This window comes from Mustela nivalis, assembly GCF_964662115.1.
Source record: "Mustela nivalis genome assembly, chromosome: 6".
Taxonomy (NCBI): domain Eukaryota; kingdom Metazoa; phylum Chordata; class Mammalia; order Carnivora; family Mustelidae; genus Mustela; species Mustela nivalis.
The window spans coordinates 44,742,541-44,764,885 of record NC_139025.1 but is presented as its reverse complement, the minus strand read 5'-3'; the positions used below and the strand labels follow the sequence as shown (position 1 = coordinate 44,764,885).

The 22,345-nt window shown below is 45.1% G+C and overlaps 1 protein-coding gene and 1 long non-coding RNA gene across 3 annotated transcripts in view; one reads left to right on the top strand and one right to left on the bottom strand.

Annotated features, from left to right (window-relative positions):
* Positions 1-22,345, top strand: part of SAMD4A (sterile alpha motif domain containing 4A) — a gene marked incomplete at its 5' end in the record, with an annotated part of 206,401 nt that overhangs the window by 82,652 nt on the left and 101,404 nt on the right. The window lies entirely within an intron of this gene.
* Positions 40-2,295, bottom strand: LOC309866954. Its single transcript, XR_014312895.1, has 2 exons — positions 1,932-2,295; positions 40-561 (listed from the first exon to the last, which is right to left on the bottom strand). It is a non-coding gene; the product is annotated as an uncharacterized lncRNA (long non-coding RNA).

The following is a 22,345-nucleotide window of genomic DNA, read 5'->3' as shown; positions in this document are numbered from 1 at the left end:
ACATACCTATCTTCAGACACATAAAATAGAGGCTATAGATTGTTTTGTTGTCATTTTATTCGTGAAGAGTTCAAAGCCCTGCCCTTGGCATGTCTAGCATGTTCTAAGTCTGTAACTGGTTCGCCAGGTGGTTGGGACAGACCGCTGAGTAGCAGGTAAGAATGGACCACTGAGGTAGACCCTTGGGGAATCTAGCCCAGAGGTTCCTCTTCTGTGATTTGCTTCCATTCCAGTCAAGACCAGCATGTGGATCATCTGTCTTTTCGTTAACCTCAGTCCTTCATGAATCTGTTAGTGTGGGTCATGGATTCGTTCCTTATGCATGCGAGCTAGCTGCATGGTCTTCCATGGCCACGGGTCACTCCCAAAGACTCCAACAGCGGCTACCATTTTGGCAACAAAAAGCCAGGAGCAAGGGGTTGGGTGCCTGAACAGGGGGTCAGATAGGAGCAGCTGTCAGGCTCAGCAGCCTTCAGGGGCTTTTGCTGGACCCACACATGGTAGTTGTTGCCCTGGGGTTCTGGAAGCATGCCGGTGACCAGTGTTTCCATCACTGGAGGTCTAGATGGAAAAACCAAGCATAGTAAAGTTAGGTGATCTGTTCAGCCCAGGAAGATCATGGCAAATTGAAGTAACATCTGTGGATGCTTTGCTCCATTGGTTAGAGTCTTGACTGGTGAACCTGGAGGGGTGGGCATCCATAGAAGCTGAGACTGAGGCTTTGCTCATTCTCATATTTCTCACAAAGGGGTGTATGATTATTGAACGTATTGACGGAGACCCCTGCTAGATGGGACGCTATTGACAGCCTAAGTCCTCACCAGGGAAGGTCCTCGAAGCCACTCTTCAGCTCCCTCCGCACAGGGTGTGGAACTGATGACAGCCTGTGGGTCTCCACACCCCATGCCACCCCTGAGAAGTCCTGACACCAAAAGGGATGCCCTGGGAAGGGCTGCCAGAATTTCCTGTATCGCTGGGGCAGTAATCCAAAGGTCACAGACTCTGCAAAGGCACTGCCTTTGTTGCTCAGTGGAAGGCCCAGACCACAGGGGTCCGAGTTAATTGATCACACTGGGAAGACTACTCCATTGAAGTCGGACGCAGCAGGATGAAGGAGAAGGGACTGAACTGATTAAGAATGGGCTTAACTGAAGAGCTAAACTGCCTCCAATCCGCGGAAGCAGGCAGGATGGAAATCATAAATCATAAATAAGCAAAATGCAGGTGCTAAATAAAGGCCCTTTCAATCTACCATCCCTCACAGCTTGCAAGTGTTGCAAGGTGGCAAAGCAGTGACATTGGTGTGGGTGACTGATCAGGGGTGGGCACCCTTGACACTGAGTCTGGATTCAGCTGCAGATACTTTTCATCTACAATAAGTTTATCCAAACCCTGGAGAGCAGCTGGGATGAGTAAAATGATGGACTTCGGTCCCAATGAATGAACCAAGGCAACTAGGTCGATTTCTCAATCCACCTGGAATTTTAGGGATTAAAGCTTTTAGTCAAATTATCTTAAGACAGAGTGTGAACCTCCACACCTCATGAGGCACCATCATATAAGTGCACACACACACACACACACGCCATAGACCTGCATAGGTACTCTTATAGACATACATACACACATATATGTAACTAAAAGGCAGAAGATGTATAATTAAAAAGTGGAATATAAGAATACATAACATACAGAAATATATATATACATCTTAAAACATGTATAAAAAATAATATGTAAAAATATGTACTTTATATAGAATATAAATATGTAATAACACTTTACATATAAATATAATATAAATATTTACAATATATGTTTTTACATAATATGTACCATTATAGTTGAATATAAATATAAAATATGTATAGTTTTATATATATGTTTTAAAGTATGTATACTTAATACAACACATACTTATATATACTTACACAATGTATATTCTGCCTTTTTAGTTTTTCTCTGTTTGGTCAGAAGCATGACTACTTTTTATTTCTGTTCTGTTTACAGCAGTGTTACTGCATCTTATAAGGAAGTTTATCCAATCCTATGTAAGATAAAAATTGAGCAGACAGAAAACCCTTCAAAGCCATAGAAAGGCATCAGGTTAGAGAATGGCCTATAGTTTTTCCCTAGGGCCAACCTGGTCAGTTTTTTTCCTCTCTGGCATGAGAATAGCTCACTAGCTGTTTCTTTGGTTGAGTCTCAGCTGAGATTCAGAGAAGCTCACTGGGTCCACTCCCAACCAGGCTGTGCCCTGGTCCCCCAGCACACAGACCCGATGCCTGTGTGCCTGGCGCCTGTGTGCCCGGTGGTTGAGGCAGCTGCTCTCTCGTGGCCCCTCCCACTTCCCTGATCTCGGCTATCGGTAGACAACTGAGACGTGTTTGTTCCCAAACCTGTTTACACCAGTTGTACTTTCTCCATTTAAGACATGTAACTAAATGTTATGTAAACAAATGTTGCGTGAGTGTGACAAGGAGAGGTATTTCTGTGAAGCTACACCATTGTCTTGGAAAGACTTGTCAAGGCTGAACAAAAATGATGGGCAAATTAAGTAGAAACAAGATAGCCTTAAAAGATGGTGGGGAACATCATAAAAATCTAGGCAGAGTCCGTAGTCGCATTGCTTCTCAGCTTTCTTTGGAGTTTTTTTTATCTTCTTTAAAGCTGGGGCGCCTGGGTGGCTCAGTGGGTTAAAAGCCTCTGCCTTCAGCTCAGGTCATGATCCCAGGGTCCTGGGATGGAGCCCACATCAGGCTTTCTGCTCAGCAGGGAGCCTGCTTCTTCCTCTCCCTCTGCCTACTTGTGATCTCTGTCTGTCAAATAAATACATAAAATCTTTAAAAGAAAAAGAAAGGAAGAAAGAAAGAAAGAAGGAAGCTAGAACCTGAAAATCATAGCAGATTTCTGGTTTATACAGGAAACTGGGACTTTCAGAGAGTGGACCCATTTTCAAAGACAAGGCATTACTCCTGTAACAAATTTGCGAATGATAGTGAACACTCATATGTTTAAATGTCTGTGAATGTGGTGCTGGTTTTGGCAGCACATCTACTAAACCTGGAATGATACAGAGATTAAGCATAGTCCCTGAGCAAGGATGACATGTAAATTCTGTGAATCTATATAATAAGTATCAATGAGTATATCTAGGTAGATAGATACATAGATAGATAGATAGATAGATAGATAGACTGATAGATAATATAATGAGATATCATAGAGATAGATAATATAATGAGAGTATCACTTTTATGATTCCATGCTTTAACTGGTTTTTTTAGATTGAGTGTCAACCCAGTCATGTACGGGAATGTCTCTTTTGCAGCTGTGGTCTGTTGTGTAAAATACACATGTCCACTGAGCCCGTCAAGGTGCTTATACTACGCAGGTTACAAGAGAACTGAGCCAGGCTGGAGAGAGAGCAGACAGACACAAGTCTTCCCGATAGTGCTCATCAAGGACCCATGTAGCTGGGGGACGCTGTGGGAGAACTGTCTATGAAAGTTTGCTGACTTCACTCACTTTCTTTCTCCCACTCCCCCCCGCACCTCTTCTCTTTTCCTCTCTGCCTCTCTCTCCGCTCTCCCTAACCAATGTAGTTTAGTTCAGAGGACTCTGAAATCAATAAGGGAGAGACTATTTGGAGTTGAACAACAGTATATTTCAAAGTGTGCTTCTTTCTTTCTTTTTTAAGATTTTACTTATTTATTTGAGGGAGAAGCAGACTCTCTACTGAGCAGGGAGCCCAATGCGGGGCTTGATCCCCATGGGGGGCTCAATCCTGGGACTCCCTGAATCATAACCTGAGCTGAAGGCAGACGCTTAACCTACTGAGCCACCCAGGTGTCCCTTCAAATACTTGTTTCAAGAAAGGTAGTCTTTGGCTTAAAAAACATTTGAAATATTTGTTTGTTTATCTTTGTTTACACCCCCTCCAACACACACAGAAGGAGAGAGGGAATTCCTGTAAATAGTGAGATGATGCAATTTGATTTATTAATATGTGACTTCCATTGGATAGTTCAGGAATACACCTACTTCCCATGAAGTGAGATTGGGATATAAGGAAAGAATTCTTTTGTAGGTATCCCCACATCCAATGTGTTTTAGGTCAGTTTTCTATCCTCCCTGTCTACAAACATTGTGGAAAGACCATCCTCTGTCTCTGTGGCTGGTGTCTTTCACAACAACAGTCATATGAACGTGCTTTAATTTATGCTAACCTGAAATGCTTAAAGTCATCAAACAGGTAGGATTATTGGGTTCCTGTTCATCCGGGGAATGCAGATCCCAAAGATAAGGATGCCAGAACACAGACGTCGTTTGAAAGCATGCATACCCATCTCCAGCAAATAAGACACCATCCTTCATTTCAGTAATAGCTCTTCAGGGTTTAATTTTGATAGATGGTGAGGTATTTTATTCTAGCACATAAACCAGATGTTTCTCTCAATTTAATGGGGAACAACTGATGGCTGCCGGATTAACTAGGAAAGAAATGTTTCTCTCTGCAGTTCTGGACAATAATGCAATTTAATGGCATTTCACCTGGGCGGACTTCTAAGATGGATGCGTTTGTCTTTTGCCTCTCAGGGCATAGGTCCAAATTTGGAGCAGATGGTGAAAAAGATGGATGGCCACAGAGATCTCCAGGTGAAATTGGTTGGATTTCCTCAATCCTCATTAATTCCTGGTTGACCATTATCCATCTCCATCTCTCTGACCCTCCGTAATGAATTCTGATTTCTGAGGATTTTCTGGTTCCAGAATAACCAAAATGTTCTGACTACAATCTGAACAGATTGAAAGAAGCAGTCACCTGCTATTTTTCAGGCTTTTAGAAGAGAGAGGCCACCTCAACCTGAAATCTTGTCCTTCCTTCGAGCAATGGGAGATTTTCTTTCCTGGTAATGGGACAAAACTGGGCAGGGAGTAAGTTTAAGACACAAGTTTCTTCTGCTGTTGTTCAGGTAAAAGGAGAGACCTTTGGGTTCTTAGATTAAGTTTAATGAGAGACTCACTGCCCATCACTAAGCAAGACAGACGGGGTCACTCCTGCTATGGAACAAGGTATAAGGAGAAGCTGATGATTGTGGGAAAACCCCAGAAGCATTGTTCCAGGCCATGGAGGTAGAGAGGAGACCCCCAAGAGCAAAGGAAGGAGGCACCCATGGGAAGTACTAGGAACAGCAATGCCTTGTTTGATTTAATTAAAACAATGCCTGTGTGAGCTTCTTGATCTATGGCCTGATATTCTCATTTACTCCCACATTAGGGTAGGCTTATTGACATAATTGTTTTTGCTCATATTGAAGACTTTCCTGCTAAACAATTTGTATTACTGTTATTTTTTATTGCAATTGTATTAGCCCCTGTTCTGAGCCAGATGCCTTCAGTTTATAAACATTGTCAAAGACGCTTAATAAGAGGACAAATGATCCCCATTTAGGATGGGAACTTATGGGTGACTGACAAGGTGAGCATTAAACCTTTGGTTGCCATAGACCTACAGACACATATGTATCCGCACGTGTTGGAGGAAGGAAACATACCGGTGAACAAAATCTGGCAGATCATAGGGGTTTAAGACCACAGAAGAAAATGCCCAGGAGATGTACAGTTAGTTTTAAAAGCTAAATAAGTGGGGCATTTTCCATGGGCCTTTTCTTCACTTGAGCAGAATGACAGTATTTTACTAGTCAACCAAGACATGAATCAAGATTTAAACCAACTTCTCACTTTTCATGCAAAGCCTAACCTCAGTAGTTACTAAAAATAAATGAGATTTAAATAGATGTAGAAGCACCTATTTTATTTCCAATTTCATGCTCCTGTATTTTGCACTGTGGTTTTTAGATCTGTTTGTGAAGGCTGATTGGGGCAAAGAACAGCCCTGAGAGACAGCTGGGAAGGAAGCAGGCTTTCAGGTCCATGACAGAGTCCCAGGCTCTGGGTTCAGCTGTTACCAACTCACCAAGTGACCTCAGCCCAGTTTCCTCCCTTTGAAAAATGGGAACAATTACACAAACTGTCTTTTTATGGGATGCAGTGGTGTCTGTGATTGGCACCATTGGTGGTTTTAGGCTGAGAGTCTGAGGGTGTAACTCTCCTCTCTTCCTCAGGGACCACGAGTGTAGGTCAGGGATCCAAGTCCAGGGAGGACATTGGATTTAATTTCTCTCTAGTCTACATAGCAGTTCCAGCGTCCAGTAACCCATCGTCATTCGGACTGGAGTCAAGGAGAGGTACATGCCATTTCTCCACATCCTGACATTCTCCTGGATTACCAGCTCTCTGTCATATCTCCCTGCTCACAGGGCTGGTGACCTGGGCGAGGTCTCCATGGGTCCTCTCCTTTTGCTTTCACCTGCTATGCGTTTCACCAATAACTGACTTCCAAGTGAATAGTAATTCTTGTTCACAACTATTCTCATGCGCATTATTTTGCTTTCTCGAGAATGGGTACTAAGTTCTGATCGTGTGCAGGCACCGTGCTTAACACTTTTTCCATCATCCTCTCGTTAACTGGAGAGAACTGTGGAGAAGAAAGGGACAGGAGTCCCCCAGACCAGGCAGCTGTCCTGTGGGGGTGGGGAGGTTCCCTCCCCAGCCTCTCAGTCTTTAAGGCTGCCTTGTGCAGCTGTCTTCCAACTGTTCGCTCTCCACCTGGTCCATTCTGCAGGCCACCACCAGACGTGTCCCCTGTACCGCCGTCCTGCTAGGGTTTCCGCCTCGTAACCTGCCCAGCGTTGTATGCACACCAGCCCTCCAAAAACTAAGCACGTCTCTTTTCCCTTCTGCTTTCCCCAAACCCGTTCTCAGCTGCCAGCAAAATGTGTTTTAACCCAAATACTCTTGTGCCTCTGCACATTATCCTTCCTTTCGGCAATTCCATCTCCCAGCCTCTGAGCTGCCCTTCAGGGCCACGCATAAATCCGGATCCCCGAAGCCTTCCCTGACTGGCCCAGCTAGAGATCCTTTCTTTCCCCTCTAGCTGTGGTACTGATGGTATGGTGTGTGGGGCCTGGCTGGGTACTCTTGCTTTCTGTTGTCACAATCCCTAGAAGGATCTTGGGCTTCCAGATGAGGAAGCTACAGAGAGGTTAGTGATGGTGCTGGGGTCAGAGGCCCATTCCCATTCCCACCAGTCCCAGACTGGTGATCTTTTTCTACTACAGCGTTTTACCTTCTGTCCTTTCTTGGAGGACAAGGACTCTACCCTGTCTATATTCAAAGTTTACCTAGCATCCTGCGTAGCACCTTGTATCTAGGGGTTAATCAATAAGTATTTATTGAAAGAAAACAAAAGAAAGAAGATAAGAAGGGAAAAAACAGTAATAACTAACCCTTATATGGCCCTTTTGTTTTAACTTAATCCCCTTTCTAGTTGACTCCCTTTAAGTCCCTAGGGGGCGCCTGCATGGTTCAGTCAGTTAAAGGTTAGACTCTTCATATCACCTCAGGTCTTGATCTCAGGGTCGTGAGTTCAAGTCCTGTGCTGGGCTCCATGCTGGGCGTGGAACCTACTTAAAAAAAAAGAAATCCCTACGAAATAGGTCCTGTTATTCTCAGCCTCATTTTACAGGTGAGAAGACCAAGGCAAGAGAGACTAAAGTGACTCACTCTAGGTCACAGAGCTGATAAGTGAGTGTCAGGACTTGAACCCAAGGGGTCTGGCCACTGAGCCTGTGCTCTTCTTCCACCGTGTTCTGCTGCCAAGTCATAAAGGATGGACAGACAGGGAAAGATACATAAAGAAGGATGAGCCTCAGATCGGTGCCCAAGACAACAGAGCAGAGGACATTTAGATGAGGCTGCCATGTTCTGTCTTTGAATTTCCATTGAGAAGGAGCTCCACTTAAACATCAGAGTAATGGCCGGACCACGGGGTTTGTCCCTGCTGCCTGGATCATGGGTTGCCGTGAGACTCCCTGAAGGCATGGCACCCAGATTGGCAGCCTTGTATCCCAGTCGTTATAGGAGGCTTGGTCTAGGGACTGTTAAACCGCTCCTGCGCCCCCAGCCCGGAGTCCCTAAGTTGGGGAGCGGTTGCTGCTCTCTCCCCAGATGCTCCTTCCAGAGCTTGTGCTTTTCACGGAAGGCTGCCTTCAAGGGAACAGTCACAGACTTAAAATCACCACAACTAGACATGAGTAACAAATGCGTCAAGTTTGGCTAAAGCAAGCTGATAAAGAATATTGAATGGGAGCTTTTATCTTTAGAAGCATGACTGTTAATGTGGCTGATTTCTAACTAGGCTCCCAGTAGCTATTAGGATTTCTGCTCACGCTAGCACCGCTCAGCCTTACACACAGAAGAATCTATCTTAAACGTATTGTGAACTTTAGAGCATGTTAGCGGAAGTGGCCTATCATTCAGGAGCATGGGAAGATAATTTTGCCAGCATTGAGAGAACACTTTGCACCCAGAATCCTAGAGGGAACAGAATACTACTCCAGCTTTGATGAATCACAGCTGAATCATGTTTAAGTGTGTGCTGCATTTTGAGGGATTCCCTTCTCCCCCCACCCCTCCCCGCCCCTGCAGGGTGAAAAGCATTGCTCTTCCTGTGTAAAACCATTATTTACAGCCAAGACCACGAAAATGTTTTTGTGGTGATGTTGTGAACGCATCAAGTGTTTGTTGTGGTCCAACTAAGACAACTTTATAGGTTGATGAAAAGTGATTTATCTTTCTTCTAAGCAGAACATTTAGTTCTCTGTCTGCCTCTTGGACTCCACGCAAATCTGTCTGGCCCCACCCCTTGCTGCCCTCCCGGATCAGTACCACCCTCTTGGATATCTCCTGGTACATTTTTATGACCACGGTCCTGTCTGTTCCTAGTAATTAAGAACTCTCTGAGCAACATGAAAGTAGGTTACTGTTCATTTGGTTTCTTGGAAGCACTGGGTGTGTGCGAGGGTCATTTTTCACCAAAAGACAAAACCAAAGAGAGAGTCCGGGAAGTAAAGAATGAATGGACCAGGTAGCTTGCTGTTCTTAGCCCCCAGGGGACTGTAGGCATTGTTGCTCGAGTAGACAGAGCCCAGACCGACCCTGAAGGAAGATCTGGGTTCACGCTACCGCACTGGGTTTTAACTTCTTGTAACCCTGAGCAAAAGAATTCACTTTTCCAAATCTCAGTTCCCATCTGTGGACTCAAGATGACAAGGCCTAGCTTACAGGGTTATTGAAAGGATCACAGACACTGGATGGGAAGTGCCCGGCACTAGTGTGCTGTCGCGGCTGGTGGTTTTCCTTGTTATTTCTGCTGTTGTCCTCTCTGCCATTACTATGGCCTCTCCAAGCAGCTCTTGTATGTGGGAAGCACCAAGGTGAACTTGACCCCTGCTTCTTCCCATGCACGTAGCACCAAGGTGAACTTGACCCCTGCTTCTTCCCATGCACGTAGGACACAGCTTTAACCCGCCAGACAACTTGCTATCCTTACCAGAGCACTGTCCTTGCTCTAAATACAGTAAAAGTAAACATAAAAGTGCGACTACATAGGGATGAAAACAAAGAATGATGAGCTGCTTCTCTCCAACTGGGGGACCCACCCACATATATTGACAGGTACCCATTGCCTTGTGCGGGGCTCACAGGTGAGCCCTAGGGGCCAAAATTCAATCCTGCATGGATTCTGTCCTTATGAAGCTTACCATCTACCAGGAAGGAGGAAATGCCCATAACATCCAGGAAGTTGGGTAGAAAATGGAAAGACCATAGGAAAGACAGTACTCATGGGCTATAGAGTTTGGGAGAAGAACAAAATTTTAGCTAGAGTTGGGACATGCAGGTTTTATGAAAGAGGCAGCTTAGTTAGGATCCTTAGGAACACAGATTTTGGGGTTGGGCCATTAGGTTCAAACCTTGGCCTTACTACTTCCTTGTTTTGGGCTACTTGAGCAGGCTAGGTCACATCTCTGTGCCTCTGCTTCCCCATCTTTAAAATGGGTATAATAATAATATCGACCTCTCAGATTCAGTGAGATGTGTGACATGCTTAGAGCAGGTTTGATTTTACCCTCCAAGCAAAGGTGGGCAGAAATGTTGTTTCTAGATGGAGGAATAACAGGAACTAAGGCAGAGCCTGCTCTGAGGTACAGGATGGGAGAAGATGAGGGGGGGAATGCCGCTCGAGCTGAGACTATGGATGTTGTGGAGTGTGGGCCAGGGGCCTTAGACTTTACTGAAAATGTGCAATGAAATCAGTCTTCTAGAGTTCCATTGTCCGCGCGTGTGAAGCCAGAATCTGAACGTGTCTCCGGGTAGGTCTCTACATTTCCGTGGCAGGGAACATGGCAATGAACCAGATGCCAGTGGGCATGAAGTTGAAACTTGGATTAACAGGGCTCAACACATGGGCCTGAAATGATACCTCAGGGAAGACAGGCAGCGGAGCCTGAGCAGGAAGCAAAACCGGGGAGCGAAGGGAGGCGAGGGGCAGAAGGAGGGGGGCGGGGCGGCAGGAAAGGTCACACCATTACCCCCATCTACTGCTTCCTTTTTAGGGTACAGATTTTTTTTTCTTTAGGGTATAGTCAGCTGTTTTGTTTGTTTTCATGTGTCGTTTTATTTCTTTTAAGCTTTGGGATGCGTGTGTCATCTTTACCTTCTGTGCTAGGGTGGCGGGGAGTAGGGTGGGGTTGATTAAAGCTGACTTTTGGAGACTTTGGTTTCAGTGACCTATAGATGTATGCTTTGTCAGGATGTGGATGCTGTCCTCTCCTAGGCACCTAGAGCAGGATTCTGTAGGAACTGGGAAAGGGCTGTACAGTGTTCACAGCCGAGAGGATGACTTCTTTTGGTCTTTAAATGAAAATTGGAGGGTTTGAATGCCTCAGGTTTGGTTTACTTTTGACTTTAGCTGTGTAAAGGCTATCTTCAATTTTTAAAATAATCATCCAAATTATTTTAAGTAAGTAATATTGTTTTCAAGTTAGATTCATTGTTTTTAAGTGTTCCGGGGATGTGGGACAATTCCTAAGACCCCATGGAAGTCTTTTAAAATTCGTTGCGGAATTGGGCACCTGGGTGGCTCAGTCAGTTAAGTGTCTTAACTACGGTTCAGGACATGGTATCAGGGTCCTGGGATTGAGCACCGCATCTGGCTCCCTGCTCAGCGAGGAATCTGCTTGTCCCTTTCCCTCTGCCCCTCCCCCACTTGTTCTCTCTCTCTCTCTTTCTCAAATAAATAAGTAAAATCTTTTTAAAAAAATAAAATTTGTTGTGGAACAACGTAGTACACAATAAATCTATATAAGTACCACATCAAGATCAAATACCATAAAATGTCTGTGTGTAGCCTGGGAGCAGGGAAATGAGAAAGTGCGACTTATAATGTAATCTGTTGTTCTAGAACTCACTATGTATCTCCCCACCAAGTGACTGGGAGGGAGACACCAGCTTGTCCACTGTTGGAAGTGGGGTCTTCCGGTCCCGGCTGGATTTCTCCTGCAGTAGAAGCTTTCCCAAAGAGATCTTGAATGTTCTTCAGACTGGTGCCTGAAGGTTACAAGGGTTTCCTTGTAACCCAGGAAGGTCCACAAGCACATTCCTAAATGATGGGAAGTATTTGTTGATTTGGGCTTTAAAGGCATTTTTTCCATAGTCTTCTAGTGTCTCTTTATTAGAACGTTAGATTCCAATAGTCTTGGAAACTATTACTTATCCATCACACTCTTGCTGAAGAGTGAAGTTTGCCCCCAGCTGTGACAGCCAAGTCGCACTAACTTCAATGGGAATGACACATGTTTGGGCAGAGGCAGAATTTAGCTTTTAAACTTTGGCTTAAAGGGCCTGTTTAGTATATTATGTAAGAAGGAGTGAGGTCATAAAAAGAGCCACGTCTCCTACCTTGAACCAAAAGTCGTCCTTATTTGGTGTTTCCGAAACTAGAAAACAATACAGGCAACCAGCTCTCTCTGGACCAGGAGAGAACTAATGGCTTGCTTGTTCTCGACCATGGGTTTTGTGACAGTGTCAGCAAAGCAGGCTTCCTGCTGCTTTTAGCACTTGAGGTTTGGACCAGTTTCATTTACCTGCTCTGTCTGCTTGGAAGGAACATTCTGGAAGTCTACTGAAGCCCCACCTGCCTTTGGGACACCCAGTATCATTGAGGGGAAGCTCTGCCATGGAGTCCTGGGCCTAGGATCCAAGGGAGGGAGCAGCAGGTGTCAGCCCTCCAGTCCTGCTGCTTCTGCAGGACCCTGCAGCCGCTGAGTCTCAGAAGACCTAGCATTACACTTCTCTTGGATCATCCTTTTGGCTGAGCTGAAGGTAGATCAAATTTCACCCTTAAATAACCATCTTCTGTCTGTGTACACAGTCACAGCCATTAGTCTTAAAAACGTCAAACTCAGCCCATGGATCTGGACTGGTTTCTTGTTCAGACCTTAACTTTGGAGGAGGCCACTCTTTTCTGCTTTCTCAAGTCTCTGAGAACGCAGCCTACTCCACGAGTCGTAAAAACCCCATGCTGGGACACACGTGATTCAAGGGGGAAGCGAATGAAGAAGATTCTTTCACTTCTCCTTCCTGGGACCTACATCCGTTTTGGTATCCTACTTGCATCCAGCAAGAAATGCCAAAAGATGAAAGCATAGCACTCTCATTCTTTTTCTTGGGAAGAAGAGGTTATGCAAAGGAGGCCTATGTCCCTGCAGAGTGGGTGAGAAGCCTGGCAAGAGATTTGTCTCATTTAAGAAGTAAATATATTCAGTGGAAGCAAAGATGCTGCCAAGTAAATTTATTCCATTTTTAGGGAGAAAAGGACAGGAGCTTTGCTGCTCCTTTAGCTTGCTTCTGGGTATACATTTCTGCATGAGGCTCTCTAAAAAAGCCAGAACGCAACAGCAGCTTGTGTGAAACGTGACCACTCCAGCCTGCCCAAGACTTTGAGAAACAAAAGAGAAAGCAGAGGGTAATTGATTCTGTTCTCCAAAGGCCCATCCTGACACGGAACGGAATCCTGGCTTGGTTTCTTCCGTACAGGTGTTTAGTCTCTACCAGCAGGAGGACACAGATGGAGTCTACCTTTCTGCAGATGTCTTTAAATGTCAAAAACATGAGGAGGAAACCCATTGACTTTTGTCATCGTGACAGTGCAGTATATTCCTTAATACTGAGGTAGCCATGCCCCAAATGATGCTCCCATCAACGAGATGAGGAGAGATTTTATAAGAAGGCAGAGAATCTCTTATCATGGAAAGCAACTTGTGTCACAGCCAGGAAGCTGCGGAATCTTTCTCAAATTTTTGCTTGAGAGCTAGACGTGAAACTTATTCCTTCACCACATATCAGTTCTGACAGAGCAACAGTGTAAGAACATGAGAATCCATGCTTCAGCAATGGGAAGCTTCAAAATCTTCAGTCTGCTACTAAATGTAAAATTTAGGAACCCTGTGGTTTAATGAAAATGATTGCTTCTGGGAGCAGTTCAGTAGGATGTCATGTCAAATTAAGTTTTATTTAGTGGGTTTTGTCCGATCGGGATATTCACCAGTCTGGATCCCAACACTGTACAGGCTTGCTGCATTGACAGAAGTGAAGCTAGTCCCCCGTCCTTTCAATGAGGTCACCTCGACTGGCCTGTTTGAATGCTCTGTGGTTATGAGGACCTCATAGCCCCAGTGAACAAGCGAGGAGCCTCGTAGGAGGCAAATCTCATGGCAGAGACTCCTCGCTCGCAAGGTTTAGAAAATTCAGTGTCTTGCGCTGAAATTGTGCTTAACTAAATATAGAGGGCTAAAAGAGAATCCTTTCATGGGAGGGCTCCCTTAATTAGCGTGGTTCATCTACACTCCTCTGTGTGTGCTGACTCGTGCCTAAACATTGGAGGCCAAATCCAAAAAAGAGAAAAAGTAAGCCTGTGGCTCAGTCTTAGGAAAGACGTAGAGCAACAGAATATAATCCTAGACAGGAGGAGCCTATGAGATGCCCGTGTTGGAGAGAGGGGCACCAGCTTCGCGGAATCACTCTCGTTAACTAACTTCACAGTGTGGCTTTGCAAGTGCCGATACCATATTCAGATTTTCTCCACTTGTCGTGATCCTGCTGTTTTCAAAGCATTTCATGATCCTGGTCTCAAACGTCAGATAAGATCAGGAGTTCTGAGAAGGTGTTAGCCACTGATGCTCACTGTACTTTGAATATTTCCACCTTGCCATTCCCCAAAAATGCTCAGATAAGGTAATTTTTTAAAAAGATTTTTATTTATTTATTTGACAGAGATCACAAGTAGACAGAGAGGCAGAGAGGACGAGGCAGGATCCCTGCTGAGCAGGGAGCCCGATGCCGGGCTCGATCCCAGGACCCTGAGGTCATGACCTGAGCCAAAGGCAGAGGCTTAACCCACTGAGCCACCCAGGCACCCCAGATAAGGTAATTTTTTAAAAAGATGGCCTGGATGACAGTGTTCTAGGCCTTCACCTCTTGAATATGGGAACAACTCTCAAGGAAAAGGAGAGCTGAAGAGATCTGGAGTCCTATCTCCTAGAACAGCACCAGGGAATAGGACAGAAGGCAAGGGTCCTGACAGTGTGGAGCCTCACAGAATGCATTCAGTTTCCCGCTGATGCCAGAGCTTTGTCTGTGTAGTTAGGGATCTTGTTACTGCTGAGACCCTGTCCCTGCTTTGCCCAAATTCTGGCCCTGCTTTTCCCTCCTTCCCTTAGCTGACTTGTCTCCCTGTGAGTCCCATTCCCATGCGAAAGTCAGCTTGTGGAAGACACCTGAAGAAGAGAGCCAGGGCAAGAGAAGATATTTGGGATTGGTCCAGAGGTAGCACCGTGTGTGTTCTGGTGACTGCAGAATGGTCCTCAAAAAGCTAGAATTGATCCCAGCCAGTTCACGCACCCTGTGCTGCGTTTGGGGAACCAATTTGGTCCTGGTGTTAGAACCCTTATAACTGCATGGATCTATGCTTGCTGCTTTTTGGAGAAATGAATTTTATGGAAATTTCTATTTAAGGAGAACCAAACAATAACAAACAAACAAAAAAAGCCCCAATTCCTATTACCCGAACTCCTCTTCACACATAGTATTCTAATGCAGTTTGTTCCTGAAACTGACTCATTCAGCTTTTCTCCTGGAAGTTGTCAGTATGTGAGTCTGGTTAATGGAGAAAATCAGCGCAATGCCCAGGCACAAAGCCATGACTCATTCCTGGCATTTCAGGGGCTTTGTAATGGAAATCATAGTTGCAAGCTACAGTTCTTACCAAGTGGATATGTGAATATTGATGAAACACACCACATCTCCAAAACCCCTGCATGAGCCTCACCGGTGACTCAGTGTTTGCTCATGAAGTGAAGGTTTCTCTTCATAACCCACCGTGCTTGAACACCACAATATTGTTTTAATTAGTCTTTTAATGTACAGTAAAATATTTGGCTTTGGTGGAAGGAGGAGGACATTCTCTCCTATGTTGGAACTGTTTGGTTAAAAGGGCGTTTTTGTCTACAGAATTAATCTCCTGGGGTGTATACGTGTATCTGAACGCTTTTTAAGTAGTCTCCAATTCTTGCTCATTCATTCTATTGATCTACCCATCTGTAATTGTGTTTGTGTGTGCATGTGGTGTATATATACACACACACACGTGCGTGTGTGCACGGACACACACACATACACACACATAAGGTCTACTGGGAGAGCATAGATAATTGAAACCCTGAATAATCCCAACCTTTTATTTTACATTGTGTTTGATCCAACTTTGTCCCCAAACTTCTTTCTTTTCTTTTTTAAAGATTTTATTTATTTATTTGAGAGACAGAAGGGAGAGAGAGAGAGAGCACAAGCAGGGGAGGGGCAGAGGGAGAAGCAGGTTCCCCGCTGAGCAGGGAGCCTGAGGTGGGGCTCTATCCCAGGACTCTGGGATCATGACTTGAGCTGAATGCAGATGCTTAACTGCCTAGCCAACGGGTGTGCTCCCCACCCCAAATTCTTTCAAGTAATATTCCCCCTTTCTTTGTGCATTGTAAAATTTAAAAGTAGTAAAATAGCCAAAAAATAGACTGCAGGAGGTTGGGCCCAATCAGGAGCACATGTGTACCTAAAATTGTGTGACTTGCTTATTAATCCATTGTATGTGTCTGAACCACTTTTGGGGTGGGGGTGGGAGGGTGCTACTTTATTTTTCATTGTAGTAGATCTTGCCTTCAGTTCAGGGTTATATGAAGAAATGAAAAAGAAGCTTGTAAAACAACAACAACAAAAAAAATAGACTGCAGGAAGAAGTGGGGGAAACAAGGAAGACAGGTATTTCAAATGCTTGTTTTTTTATTGACTCAGGTTTGAATTTTGTGTCTGACAGACTAGTAGGACTTTCTGGAAACACAGATGAGCCAGTTTCTCATCATTCTTGCAGGCTGGGACAGAAGGTCAAATACTTAAAGTCAGTTTTTGGTGAATCTTATATATCTATGGTCCTTTGGACCATGAATATTTGGGAGCTGCTAATAGGAAAGTAGACATTGAGGAGCTATTTTCAGCTAAAGAAAAGAATGAGCAATATAGCTTATAACTCAGCCACTTTATTCTGATCCTGTCTTCTCTAACAATAGCTCCCTGCTCCGTGCTCTTAAAACACAAGTGCTAATATTACGAGAAATGAGTTACATGAAAAACAGTCTAATCTTTTCTAAAAGTGCTAAAAATACCAATCTGCAACCAAGAATGTTTAAACTCTCTTCCCTTTCCAGATGATGCAGGATTGATTCTAGGCAAACACTGGATTTCAGAGGATGCCCTGAGGCATGGGCATGGGGGAGTGGGGGTGGGGGAGGGGGAGCGTGGGGTTGGGAGAGATTGTTATTTATAGGAGTAAAGATCTTTAGACAACCATATTCAAAGTGGATGCCTTCTCACTCTCCCAGTGAGAGTCTCTAGAGATGCACACACCATTATTTTCCAGGTCATTGTTTGGAAGTGGCTGGTGGCAAGAAGGTTATCATGTTTTCTTTTTCTTATGAGAAAACCAAAAACTGAAATCTGAAATACAAGAGATTGCCTCCCAGACTAAGAACCTACTACTATGTCCCTGAGTACCTCTTTGCCACTGGGCACCTGCTTTTGCATTGCTGGTTCTTCCACAGTAACTTCCATCTGCTTATCCTTACCGGATCAATCTCTCCGAATGGGCCAAGGGAAACACTTTTATGTGACAGCCTTCAAGATTTGGTTAAGGGATCTTGTCTGGGACCTGAGATAGAGAGGACAGGAGGGGGAAATGAGCTGAAGGAATTCGAGGTAATACCGGGGTGGGGGGTGCTGTGGGACAGGTGCATGTGTGTCCAGAGAAGATGGAACATGTGCATCCAGAGTCCCATTGGGGCCATACTTCCTTGTCTTCTGCTCCTGGAGGGCGCATGCCTGGTCCTCCACCACCACTGATTCCTGTGTTGTGTCTGCCTGAAAATCTCACAAGCGAGTCTGGGGTCACTGTGTCTTTCTGCACCCAGTGATCTTTTCTTAGGTTTTGTGTGATTGTAGGATAAGAATTATTCAAGTGAGAAGTAACAGTGTTGGTCCTGTTACAACTGTCACTTTTTTTTTTTTTAAAGATTTGTATTTATTTATTTGACAGAGAGAGAGAGAGACACGGCAAGAGATAGAACACAAGTAGGAGGAGTGGGAGAAGGAAGAGCAGGGAGCCCAATGTGGGGCTCGATCCCAGGACCCTGAGCTCAACGACTGAGCAACCCAGGCGCCCAACTGCCACATTTTCTATTTGGAAAAAAAGTTACTTCTCAAAATATAAAATTAATAACATGATGCCTGGCAAATCGGGCCTCAGAAGCTGCCACTCTTTTTTTTTTTTTTTAAATGCATCTGCTATAGTGTTGCTGCTTGCCAGTGGGGTGTAATTTCCAGTCTGTGACTGAGACTTGGATGGTGCACGTCTCTGGACTGTGTGGAGAGACAGTCTTTAGGGTTGTCATGTGAGGACTGAGGCCTTTTTAGTGTACGATTACTTTATGGCGTGGTTATTTTAAGGGAAAGTTAACTAAGCTGAAGTTGCTTAAATTTAACCACATGTGTTAACTATCCTTTCCTAAAAATTGAAAAGTAACAAGTTAAAATACGATCCAGAAGTCTCTGTTCCAGCACATTCTTTAGTTTAGAATGTTAAGGGGTGAAGAGTACTTAAAGTAACCAGTATCCCTGAGACTTAATGAAGCAGTTAATAGTTTTACTTTTTTTTTTTTTAACTTCAGAAGCTAGTTGCCATGTAAAGTAAAAAGAAACCGCATGCTTTTAATCTTTTCAGTTGACATTGCCAGTGAGAGTGTTGTTATTGTTAGATAATCATAATGGTATGTTCTGGAGGCTCTCCTCTGCTTCACCCAACACGACACGCCCAACTCACTCACACCCAGCCAGCAGAGTCGCAGAAAAGAGGAATAAAGCAACGTCTTATTTGCTTTCAGAATTTGATTCTCTGTTGTTCTGGAGACACGCTGGGATTTGCTCTTAAACGGCTATGATTTTCCTAATGTCCATCTAGACTTAGATTCATGTGTAAGAAGAACCAAGAAAACAAATGAACTGGTCGGGCTGCACTGCGCTGACCCTTCTCCCAGCAAGCCTTCACTCAGCCTTACCGTGAGAGGACAGAGACGCCGGCCCCGGGCCTGGGGAGCAGAGTCAGGGCAGCAGGGGAGCCCCCGACATGGCCCTTTGCCTCCCCCAGCCTCAGGGTCCCCACCCACTCATGCTGGTTTTGAAAATTAGATGTGATGATGTTTACAAAGAGTTGCGGAGTTTTTGAAAAAGTACTCCACAGACTAAGTTAGGAACTAAGCCAGAGGCCAAGTTTGATTCTATGTGTGCATTGACCATTATATGTGGGGGACGCGGTTAATTTTGGAAAAGTTTTTAGTCGCTTTTCATGGGGCCTCAAGTGAAAAATAGGCAAGGAGACCAGTTGAGTTCAGCAGTTTAAGTTTAACCAAAGTGAGAATTGGAAATTTCCCCAAAGGCGAGCAGTAGAAGTAAGTTATGACAAACCACTGGTCCCAGTGATGGAAAGATTGATGGCCAACACAAGGTTCGGCTTAAGGAGAAACCCAGAACTCTTGAAGAGAGCTATCATAATATACAACATTTTGGGGGCGCCTGGGTGGCTCAGTGGATTAAAGCCTCTGCCTTCAGCTCAGGTCATGATCTTAGGGTCCTGGGATCGAGCCCCGCATTGGGCTCTCTGATCAGCAGGGAGCCTGCTTCCTCTTTACTCTCTCTCTGCCTACTTGCGATCTCTGTCTGTCAAATAAATAAATACAAATATTTAAAAAATATATACAACATTTGGTTACAGGGTTGGCCTTACAGAGGGTGTGGGGGTAAATATTAAGGAACACACGTGAGGTGGGCAGTCCATGAAAGGGGTGTGTGATTGAGGGATGCAGAGATGAAGAAGGAGCCGTGTTCTCATCCCACAACATGGCCGGCTGCTCAGGGTCACGGGGAGTCTGCCGTGTGCATGGAAGAAGGTCGAAGTGTGAGTTCATCAGGGAGAAAAGTCCAGAAGTTGGGCTTACTCCCAGCACTCAGAAGGCAGCAGAAGCCGCTGGGGCTTTCTGGGTTCCATGTCCACCTCCTTTCGCTACCGTTTCCTTCTGTTTGCTTTCTTCTGCGGCCTCTCCATCTCCCCAGACCGGGTCTGTACAGGAGGGAGTCACAGAAAAACAAAGTAAGGTAGTTTGTCAGGGTCTGTTGGTTGCTGGTAGCAACAGTCGCCAAGTGACACGCACACACCATATCTGGGTCCCCGACTTAATCAGCACACAGCCCATTGAAGGCTCGGCTTGTGAGCCTGACATTCCCCAATTCCTAGTAACCCTGGTGGCATTAATACTTACTAATCATCAGTTGTATTTTAAGCATTTACTTTTGTTCCCACAAATATTTAAGATGGAGTTTCTCAGCACGTAATCAAGCTCCTGAGGTGGGTCTCTGTTCTCCGGCCGTGGCTGCCTTCCTAAAAAGATAAATAAAAAGGTAATGGAATGGGGAATGAACATGGGCCAAATTAAAGCATCAAAGGAAATAAATTAAGACCAAATCCCCACTCTGCTGACAATACGGCCGGTTGTCTTTCGGGCATTCAGTGACTCGTGTCGAGCCCTGATGCCTCATACGTAGGCCTGGTGGGAAGGAAGGAAATGAACGAAGAAGGAAAACCACCGTGTTCAGCATTGCTGGCTACCTGGATAACCAGCCCTGGGTTCTCTGCACCTGTTTCCTTCCCTCCGGTACTGATCAGACATGGGCCCTCTTGGGGAAGCTGTGTCCCCCGCCAGCACCCGGCCTGGTTCTCCAGGGATGGAGGGGCGTTCTGATGCTCTGGCCTTCGTGGGCTTAAGCTCTAGGACATTGAGGGAGGGCTGTCATCGCTCGGAGTCACAGAGTCCTTTCCTTTCTGAGGACCCCTGATGGGAATGGGATAGCAGGGAGCCAGCCACTAATTCCAGGGAGTCTTATAGGCTTGGGCTGAGACCCAGGCATAAGTGGTTTTAAGATAGGACAGAGTCAGAGGCCCAGGACCACATCGGGGTTCAGGGAGAGTCAGGGGAACCCTTAGTTCTGTCTGGGAAGCTGGCAAGGGTGGTGGTGACAGCTGAGCCTATCAGTCACACGGGATTCCTAAGTTCTTTACTATACAGGCTTGTGCAGAGATACAAGAGTGCTCGAGGGAGGTTGGTGGGGAATCCCGAACGACTCTTCTCTGTCAGATGCAGAAAATTCCACGACCATGGCCTCGAGGATCACATCTCCGCCTGATTTATTCATCACTCAGAGCCCACCACACACACACACTTATTTCCCAACAGAGCTCCAAAAACACGCATCTAGCTGCATACTTTTAATCAGAAAATTTCGATGACTTATTGCAGATTGCCCGTCTCGTGAAGAGGGGGGAGAAGATGGCACAGGAGTCTTTTTGAAAGGATCGTTGAAGTGATCATTTGAGCCCCAAAGAAATCACCTTTTGATTATTTAAGACAAAAGGCTCTTTCAAGCCAGCTGATTAAAGTGTGAATTATTCCACACCGGAGAACTGGAGGCAGGTCTCCAGGTACAGGCAGGTGGGCACAATCTTTTAGTGAGTGGCAGATACATGAGATCTTCTGTATGCAATCCCTGAGGCCAGGAGACTTACCAAGAAGGGATTTTTAAAAATCTTGTCATTTCAAACTCCAGGCAAAATATTGGCATGGAAAAGAGTTTTTCCAAAGTCAACCCATCATTGGCTCAGATAGTCGTAGAAAATCAGGAGTCAAAAAAAATTAGAAGATAGAGACTTTCAGTCAGGCCTGGTTTTAATTTACATGTGGTTATTCTAACTAGTCAGACAAGCATACCCTCCCCCCGCCCCCCACGAATACCTTGTCCCAAGGCATAAATTACTCACCCGTTAGAGACGAATTAACGTTTTTTGTTTTTTTTTTTAAGGGTTCCACCTTAAGGGTCATTAATTTAGCAAATTAACTGACATTCCTAGAAAAGCTCCATGGCTTGTGCCTGTAAATATTTACCCAGTGAGAGACACTTCAAATGGCACCCCAAAATCACTGGTCCACTTCCAAAGGGTGAGCAGTTTACTTTCAGGAAATGGATTACTCACTTGTGGAATCAGACCAACACCCAGGCTGCTCAGTTTCAACAGACTTTAAAATGCAAAAGGCAACTTTCCTACCTCAAACGTCCAAAAAGCTATTCCAGAAGGGATGGAGAGGGGCGAGTGTGTCGAACCCAGGGAGGCTGGTTCAGCTTATGGGGTGAACACCATGATGGCGGCTTCAGACCGGTGGTGGGTGGCTGCCAAGGGACACCCCCGAGTGCCTGGAGAGAGATGCCTCCTGGGCCTGCCCTGTTTCCATTTGCCAAACACAAGCATAGCGAGGAAAATCTGTGGAAAGGCCTGAGTGTGTTCAGCTGACTTGTTGCCCCACCTCAGGTCCCCCCATCTGCCCCCGCCCCCCTCCCCTCTGCAGTTAGAGGAGTATGGCCGGGAAGCTGTGAGGGTCTAGAAGTCCTATTATCTAAAGATTATTAGAAGGGACTGGGGGTTTGGAGCCTGAAAAAAGAAAATTCAGGGGACATAACTATGTCATGAAAGGGGGAATAGAACTTTTTAGTATTTCTGATTGGAGTGAAATGTACATGAAATTTGGCATTTTGATCATTTTTCAGTGTATGGTTCCATTATCTTAAAATTTTTTTTTTTATTTGATAGAGATCACAAGTAAGCAGAGAGGCAGGCAGAGAGAGAGAGGAGGAAGCAGGCTCCCTGCTGAGCAGAGAGCCCAATGTGAGACTCGATCCCAGG